An 8,296-nucleotide genomic window follows, 5' to 3' on the forward strand; every position below is an offset into this window, starting at 1 on the left:
AATGGCTTGATAGCTTCTGTATTCATCATAGCCACAAATACAATTACTATTAGGAGTATTCAAATTGTGAAAACATCAAGTGCTTTATGGTAGTAAAGAACTTTCATTTGTAATGCTGAATATTCAGATGCATCTTTTCTGTAAACAAAATAAACACAATTAAAAAACATTTAAACTTCCTTTTGGAATATCAAAAACTAGAGGTGTAAAATTGACCAAATTCATTGCTTGATTCTTTGTAAAGTCTAGAATTACATGTATCTTTAGGTTTGGAAACTGCTGGTAGGTTAAAAAAAATGAAGAGCAATGAAAACAGTTTTTGATTAGTTGATTCTTTTCTAGCTATGTTTTGCAAAATGCTTTTTATTGCTAAGTTAAGAAAAAGATTTTGTTTGGACAAACACCCACATATATATAAACATATATATAAACATATATATATAAACATCTATATGTGTGTATCTATCCATATCTGTTTCTATCTGTATGTCCGTTTTTCTGTATCTGTATTGATACATACTCTCAATTGTCTTGGTAAGGATCCCTGGGGACATTTCTCCTGTGCCTAGAACCTTCCAACCAAAACCAGAACCAAAACAAAAACACTTTGTAATGAGCTTTTTACCCCCTGGCTTACCAAACTGTTTCCTAAAGTAGTGAAAGCCTCTAGGCATAATATATTAAACTGGGGCTGGGTGCAGTGGCTCAGCCTGTAATCCTAGAACTTTGGGAGGCTGAGATGGGCAGATCACGAGGTCAGAAGTTCGAGACCAGCCTGGCCAATATGGTGAAACCCCATCTCTACTAAAAATACAAAAATTAGCCAGGCGTGGTGGTATACACCTGTAGTTCCAGCTCCTTGGGAGGCTGAGGCAGAAGAATTGCTTGAACCTGGGAGGCAGAGGTTGCAGTGAGTCGAGATTGCACCACTGTACTCCAGCCTGGGTGACAGAGAGAGACTCTGTCTCAAAAAGAAAGAAAGAATTTTTTTTTTTTTTCCAAACAGGATCTCGAATTTAGACCCCAATACTATCTTCAAATGTGAAAGCATTATTGACTTTTAAATTTGTGATGTAAATGTCTTGGTTGGTTATTTTTTTTTTTTTTTTTTTTTGAGACGGAGTCTCGCTCTGTCGCCCAGGCTGGAGTGCAGTGGCCGGATCTCAGCTCACTGCAAGCTCCGCCTCCCGGGTTCGGGCCATTCTCCTGTCTCAGCCTCCTGAGTAGCTGGGACTACAGGCGCCCGCCACCTCGCCCGGCTAGTTTTTTGTATTTTTTAGTAGAGACGGGGTTTCACCGTGTTAGCCAGGATGGTCTCGATCTCCTGACCTAGTGATCCGCCCGTCTCGGCTCCCAAAGTGCTGGGATTACAGGCTTGAGCCACCGCGCCCGGCCATGGTTGGTTATTTTTAACATGAGGCCCTCAATGTCCGACCATCAGTGCTAAGTGGGTGGCCTGTCCCTTAAACACCAAGTCACATTCAGTGTGATGAAGCTGCCTGCTTCTTCTGGCTTTCATGGCCACTCCTAATAAGAATTTGTATAAGTTGGCTGGTTCCATGAGAAGGAGACAGCAGTGGCCTTTTATTCCGGGACAGCATAGGCCACATGATACACATCTGCCCACTCTGTTGCCATTATACCCTCCAGGGACAAGCTGACAAAAATGCTGCTCACCTTTAGGAGAATCAAGAAATGACTTCCTCGAGGCCTCACAGCTCTGTTGGCACTTCTCCTCCTACCCCACTACATGGACAATAGACGCTGGACCCTGCCTGGAAAATGAGCATCCAGAATTGTAAAATTTTCTCAAAGCAAATTTTCTCTTTCTTTCCCACTGAGTTCAGAAGAATGCAAGATATTTTACCAATACTCTATAGTTCTGTAGAAGGATTCCTTATCATTGTCCCTTATAAACCACATTTGTCTAAAGAAAAAAGTACTGGCTATACCTCCCCTTTTGATACTTGAAAATTAGTACCCTAATTGACTGCTACAGAAGCCTTGCTTAATAAACTGGTGAATACGATGTTGATCTTGTGACCTTCCTTTTCATTCATGTATTTATTGTATTAAGCTTATTGCTAAATAGCAAATCACTGTAAAACTTAGTGGATTAAAACAATAAACATTTTGAACTCACAGTTTCTATGGGCCAGGAATGTAGAAGCTACTTAGCTGGGTAGTTCTTTATCAGGGTCTGTACTGAAGTTACATTCAGGCATTGGTCAGGACTATGGATATTTGAAGGCTGGCCTGGAGCTAGAGGATCCCCTTCCAAGATGGCTCACTCAGTTGGTTGACAAGTTGCTGCCGGGTATTATCAGGCAGCCTCAGTTTCTTGCCACATGGATTTTTCGGTAGGGCTGCTTGAGTTTCCTCATGACATGATAGCTGTCTTCTCACAGAGCAGTAATCCAAGAGTGCACAGCAGAAGCTGCAGTGTCATTTATGACTTAGCCTTGGAAGTTACCATCATTTCCCCCATATCCTATTGGTTAAACAGACCAGCCCTGCTCAGTGAGGGAGGGTGCTATGAGTGGGTTTCTAGGGTTACTACGGCTAGCTGCCACACTCATTTATTCAGTTGAGATTTATTGAGTGCCTACTATGTGCAGGCACTGTGCTTAGACCCTTTTGACCTAACGTTGACTCAGTTATCTGACTCACTGCCAGTGTCCTCTCCTCCTCTACTGGGTATCGTCACTCCAGCCTCCTCTACAACTCCCTCAAGCTTCCTGTTCACTTAAGAGATTATTCCTTGAAAAAGAAATTGTATTGTCTTTTAAATTAAGGAAAGAGGTCACTAAACTAGGAACATTACTCAATATCTTTGCTGATAGGCAGTAATTTCACTGCTTGAGAGAACCAGATATTTCTGGCTAAATCTACTGTGAAGAAATGTCCAAAGACTATATCTTATTTTGGGAAGGAAGATCAAAAATCCACTTGAAGTGGGAAGATACTTATTTAGCACTTACTATGTGCATCATTACAACAACCCAGAAAATAATATATTTCTGTCCTCATTTTAAAGATGGGAAAATGTATTTACTCAAAAAAATTTATTGATTATTTACGATGACCAGGAGCTGTTTTAAGTGCTTGGGATACAATAGTGAAAAAAAATGGACAGAAATGTAAACACTCATGGAGCTTATTTTCTAGTGGGTCAGAAAAGAGAATAAATGTAACAAATAGTATGTAAGAAGGCAGTAATAATAGCTGTAGCTATTATTAGCTAATAGGTAGATACATGGTAACAGTGTGTTAGACGATAGTAAGCACTATAGAAAAGGAAACAAGTCCTGTAGAGTAAAGTGGTTTTGAGAACCTCAGGTGTGGTTGCAGGTTGCAGTATTACATACATGGATAAACTAGGCCTGATCGAGAAGGCAGTATACGAGGCAAGATTTGAGGGAGGTGAGGGAGCTAACCATGTGGATGTTTGGAGGGAGAACATCCAGGCATAGGGAACAGCTGGTGCAAGGGTTTCTAAGATGGGACCACTCCTAGTGTGTTTGAAGCATAAACAAAGAGGCCAGTATCTGGGAGAAATGAGCTGATTAGATATACAAATCTAGAGTCTGGGGAAGATATTTGCGCATGGCATTTAAATACAGGAGTTGTTGGCACAGATGTGATATTTTCAACCATGAGGCTTAGTAAGATTACCAAGGTCAAGACAGTTGATAGGTAGAGAAGAGAACTGTGGCCTCAGCCCTGGAATACTTCAACATTAAAAAATACAAGGAGCTGGCAGGGCGCGGTGGCTCAAGCCTGTAATCCCAGCACTTTGGGAGGCCGAGACGGGCGGATCACGAGGTCAGGAGATCGAGACCATCCTGGCTAACATGATGAAACCCCGTCTCTACTAAAAATATGAAAAAAATCTAGCTGGGCGAGGTGGCAGGCACCTGTAGTCCCAACTACTCGGGAGGCTGAGGCAGGAGAATGGCGTGAACCCGGGAGGCGGAGCTTGCAGTGAGCTGAGATCCCGGCCACTGCACTCCAGCCTGGGCGACAGAGCTAGACTCCGTCTCAAAAAAAAAAAAAAAAAAAAAATACAAGGAGCAGAAGAAAAATAAGGAAAGGAATCTGAGATGAAGGAACCAGTGAGCTAAGTGCCAAGTACAATGAGTGGCTTCCTGGAAGCCAAATGAAAAAAAATCCTGTATTTAGAAGGAGGGAGTGGTTAACTGTGTCAGGTGCTTTCTTAGGTCAATTCCTAGTTGGGGATTTAGCAATGCAGAGATCACTAGTGACCATGGAAAAAGAACTCTGGAAACATGGTGGAGGAGGAAACCTGAAAAAAGTTTTTTTTAAAATTTTATTTATTATTATTTTTATTATTTTGAGACAGAGTCTTGCTCTGTCACCCAGGCTGGAGTGCAGTGGCATGATCTTGGCTCAGTGCAAACTCCGCCTCCTGGGTTCAAGCAATTCTCCTGCCTCAGCCTCCCAAGTAGCTGGGATTACAGGGGTGCGCCACCACACTTGGCTAATTTTTTTTTTTTATTTTTAGTAGAGATGGGGTTTCACCATATTTGCCAGGCTGGTCTTGAACTCCTGACCTTGTGATCCTCCTGCCTCAGTCTCCCAAAGTGCTGGGATTACAGGTGTGAGCCACCATGCCCGGTCCTAAAAGTGGGAGTAAAAGAGGATGGGGTGGGTGGAATCATTGAAACTAGTGAGATTAGAGAACTCTTTTGAGTTTTGCTGAAAGGGCAGCAAAGACATCAGGTGGATACTAGTGAAAAGTAAGGTCAAGGGGAAAGTTTTCTTTTTTTTCTTTTTTAAGATACAAATGCTTTTATGATGGGAATAATTCAGTAGAGAGTAAAAAATGATAATTTAAGACAAATAATTGATGGAATAATGTTTTTGATTGGTGAGAGGGGATAAGATGTAGTGTAGAAATACAGGATTAATTTTTGACAGGAACATTGGATAATTCAACAGTGGTGATAGGCAGGAAGGCAGTGATGTTTGCAATGCAGGCATGTGGGTGGATGTGTTGATGGGAGTAAGTGGAAGTCGTTTTCTTACTGCTTCCATTTTTCTTTCTTCTTTTTTTTCAGTAAAATAGGAAGCAAGGTTTTCAGCTGAGTATAATGGTGGGAAAAGAGGTGTTGGGAACTTGAGTAAAGAGAAAGCATAAAATGGCAGACTAATGAGAGGAAGAGGGTATGAACTGGAGACATGTAGTGTGAATGATGGGCCAACTTGAAGTTAATGGCCAAGTATTTAAAGCAAGACCAGTCATCCTGGCTTGTATTTTTCTCTATCATGCTGCAGTGGAGGCAGATGTACAGTAGGCTGAAATTTGGATTTAAATAGGATTATCATTTTGCAAAGCAAGAGTAACCAAGTTGTAGAGAAGCAAAGGATTTAATAGCTATTGATAATGGAATTTAAACTGGGTAAGGGCTGGGCACGATGGCTTATGCCGGTAATACCAGCATTTTGCGAAGTCAAGGCAGGAGGAATGCTTGAGCCTAGAAGTTTGAGATCAGCCTGGGAAACAAGGCGAGACCCTATCTCAACACAAAAATAAAAAAATTAGCCAGGCTTGGTCGCACACACCTGTAGTTCCAGCTATTCAGGAGGCTGGCATGAGAGGGTGGCTTGAGCCTAGGAGGTCAAAGTTGTAGCTAGCTATGATCATGACACTGCACTCCAGCCTGGGTGATAGAGCAAGATTCCTGTCTCAAAAAAGTAAAAAATAAAAAATAAGTAAATTGGGCAAGGAGAGGAATGAGGGCATGAGGGTGACAAACAGTGAAAAGATGATAGGATCAATGGCTTCACAGAAGCAGTGGGATGGAAGAATTGTGATAGATGTGTTGGTGGGAGTATAATATGGAGAGAATGAGATGAAATGATAGGAAGTGATGACAGAGAGTGGGGTGCGTGTAACCGACACTAAGGAGAAGATGTACTTGTTAATAGTAACAAGGCCTAGGGTGATGACCATGGAGGGAGTGGCTAGGTTGGGTGGGGAAAATAAGGGGGATTTCTGGGGTTTTGGTGATAGGAACAATAAGGAGTCATAGGTGATATAATTTGATGACAAAGATTCAAAATGAGGACTTTTTAGAAATGAGAGAGGATTGGAAAATGGTCTGAAAGTAGCAGTAAGGAGCAAGGAGGACGTGTCCTCTACTTCTAGGCCTTATAGGTATAAAAATCTTGAAAGACAAGGTGAATTCCACTACAGAGGACTGCAGGTGTGGCTGTTCCTTTAGTGGAAAGCCAGGTTTCCCTCAAAGCAGGAAGGAGAAGAGAGCATTCGGATAATGGAGAAGAGACACAGGTGATTTTGTTGATGGCTGACTGAGTTTCAGAGGACAGAGTGGAAGGATTTTCAGAACTTGAGGAGGGGTGAGAAAAGGGGACAGAATAGGTTCAGATTCCTATAGGGACTGTGGGAGTTGAGAGTCATCTTGGGGGCTGGGGGCAGCCTGTCGTGAAGACGGATAAAGGGCAATATGGGAGGAGTCCTGGTGGTGGGAGCAAGATGGCGGTAGTGAAGCAGTGAGAGTTGCAAGGGGAACAGAGGGTTCTGGCAGAAGGGTGGGCTCTCTCAGGTCCTCACTGCCAGTAACCAATGAGGTCCAATGTCAGCCCAGGTCTCCTCAGCTCCACAGTAAATGCCCTTTCCTATACACCCTTTCTATTCAAAGCGGAGTCTGTGATGAGCTGGTAGGATCACCTGAGAACGCGTTAGGAAGGCAGAAGCTCAGGCCCCACCCCAGACCTACTGACTTTGAATCTGCATTTTAACACGGTCTCCAGGAGCATTGTGAGCATGGGAGAGTTTGGGAAACATTGCTGTACACTGCATATTTTTCAACCTCTTAAAAATTAATTTTTTTGTGTCCAGTCAATAAGACTCCATGGAATAAAAAAGTAGAACTTTTTGTAATGAAGGCTTTCTGAATTTTTCAAGACTTTACAGAAAGTTCTAAAGTAAAAGTGTGCAAAAATTGAAGGGAGATGAGTATGAGACAGTGAAAAAAATGCTTGTCATATTTATTTATCTGGCTGATGATTGATCGAGTAAAGTTTGTTATTTTCCAAAGTCTTAGGGCTATGTGAGGAGAAACCACTCACACATTTGAGGTGAAATTCTTCCAGCTTGGATTATGGTGTTGCCACCAGTCTGATTTATAAGCAAACTAGAACTATCAGGAAAAGGAAAGAGGAGGGGTAAAATGAGTGTTTATATTTTCTCCAGCTATTATTAACCTAAGCTCAGGTGCTTGTACTAAAGAAAGGAATTACTTGTATTTATCCTTACGGATAAGTTGCTAGCAATAAATTATGAAAGGAAAAAAATAACCAAGTGAGATAATTGACTGAAAAACAAATGTCAGTAAAAGTAAACAGAATGGATTCCTCTAAACCTATTTGCAAAAATGTCAGAGGAGTTGAGTTGTTTTCCCTCACAATATTTGTGCTGGTATAAAGGGACTGCAGTTTAATTAAATTTCTCCTTAGAGACCGGGTATTCTACTAGATGTCATTTTGAGATTTTGCTAAAGGAAGGACTGCATTCTGATTAAGTGATGCAACATTTTGCCCTAAGCAATAGAGTAGAGATGATTAACATACCTCTTCCCCAAACCTCCTATAGTGACGGAAAATCAGAAACATCTGCCACCGAACCAGGACTCTCTGGAAGCTGGGTTTAGTCCTGATTTGGCCACTAATCACTGTGTGACCTTGAGCAAGTACCTTAGGACCTCCAGCATTAGAGTATTGGAGACACTGCTTTGTCCTGCGTTATATGTTCAACATCCAGCTCTCGAAGTCCTCCAAGTCTAAAAGTTTCTAGTTTTGGTGGATTTTGTTATGGGTTACACAGGTATGCAGTCAGTGAAATCTAGCAAAAATAAGAGGAAATGTGGGAATTTTTAAGACGAATAGATTAATCTCAGTGCTGGAGTCATCAGCACTGCTGCATATTATTGTGGAAACAGAAATATTAAAAAAAAAATACATTTGTCCACATTTTAAAATCTTAAGGCTTTTCAAATTCTCAATATTTAATTATTTGGCTTATAATGCAAGTAGTTCTGATCTTTCTTGATTTTTGTCTGTTTCCAGTCTATTTGGGAATGAGAGACAAAAGGATAAGCATGTTATGTATGTATTGTGATTTTCTTTTTCAGGGGGATCTAAGACTTTGAGGAAAATGTTGAATCTAATTAATTACTTACTACCTTTTTTTTTTTCTTGAGATGGAGTCTTGTTCTGTTGCTCAGGCTGGAGTGCAGTAGTGCCATCTTGG

Source organism: Macaca nemestrina, chromosome 3 (genome assembly GCF_043159975.1).
Source record: "Macaca nemestrina isolate mMacNem1 chromosome 3, mMacNem.hap1, whole genome shotgun sequence".
Classification (NCBI taxonomy): domain Eukaryota; kingdom Metazoa; phylum Chordata; class Mammalia; order Primates; family Cercopithecidae; genus Macaca; species Macaca nemestrina.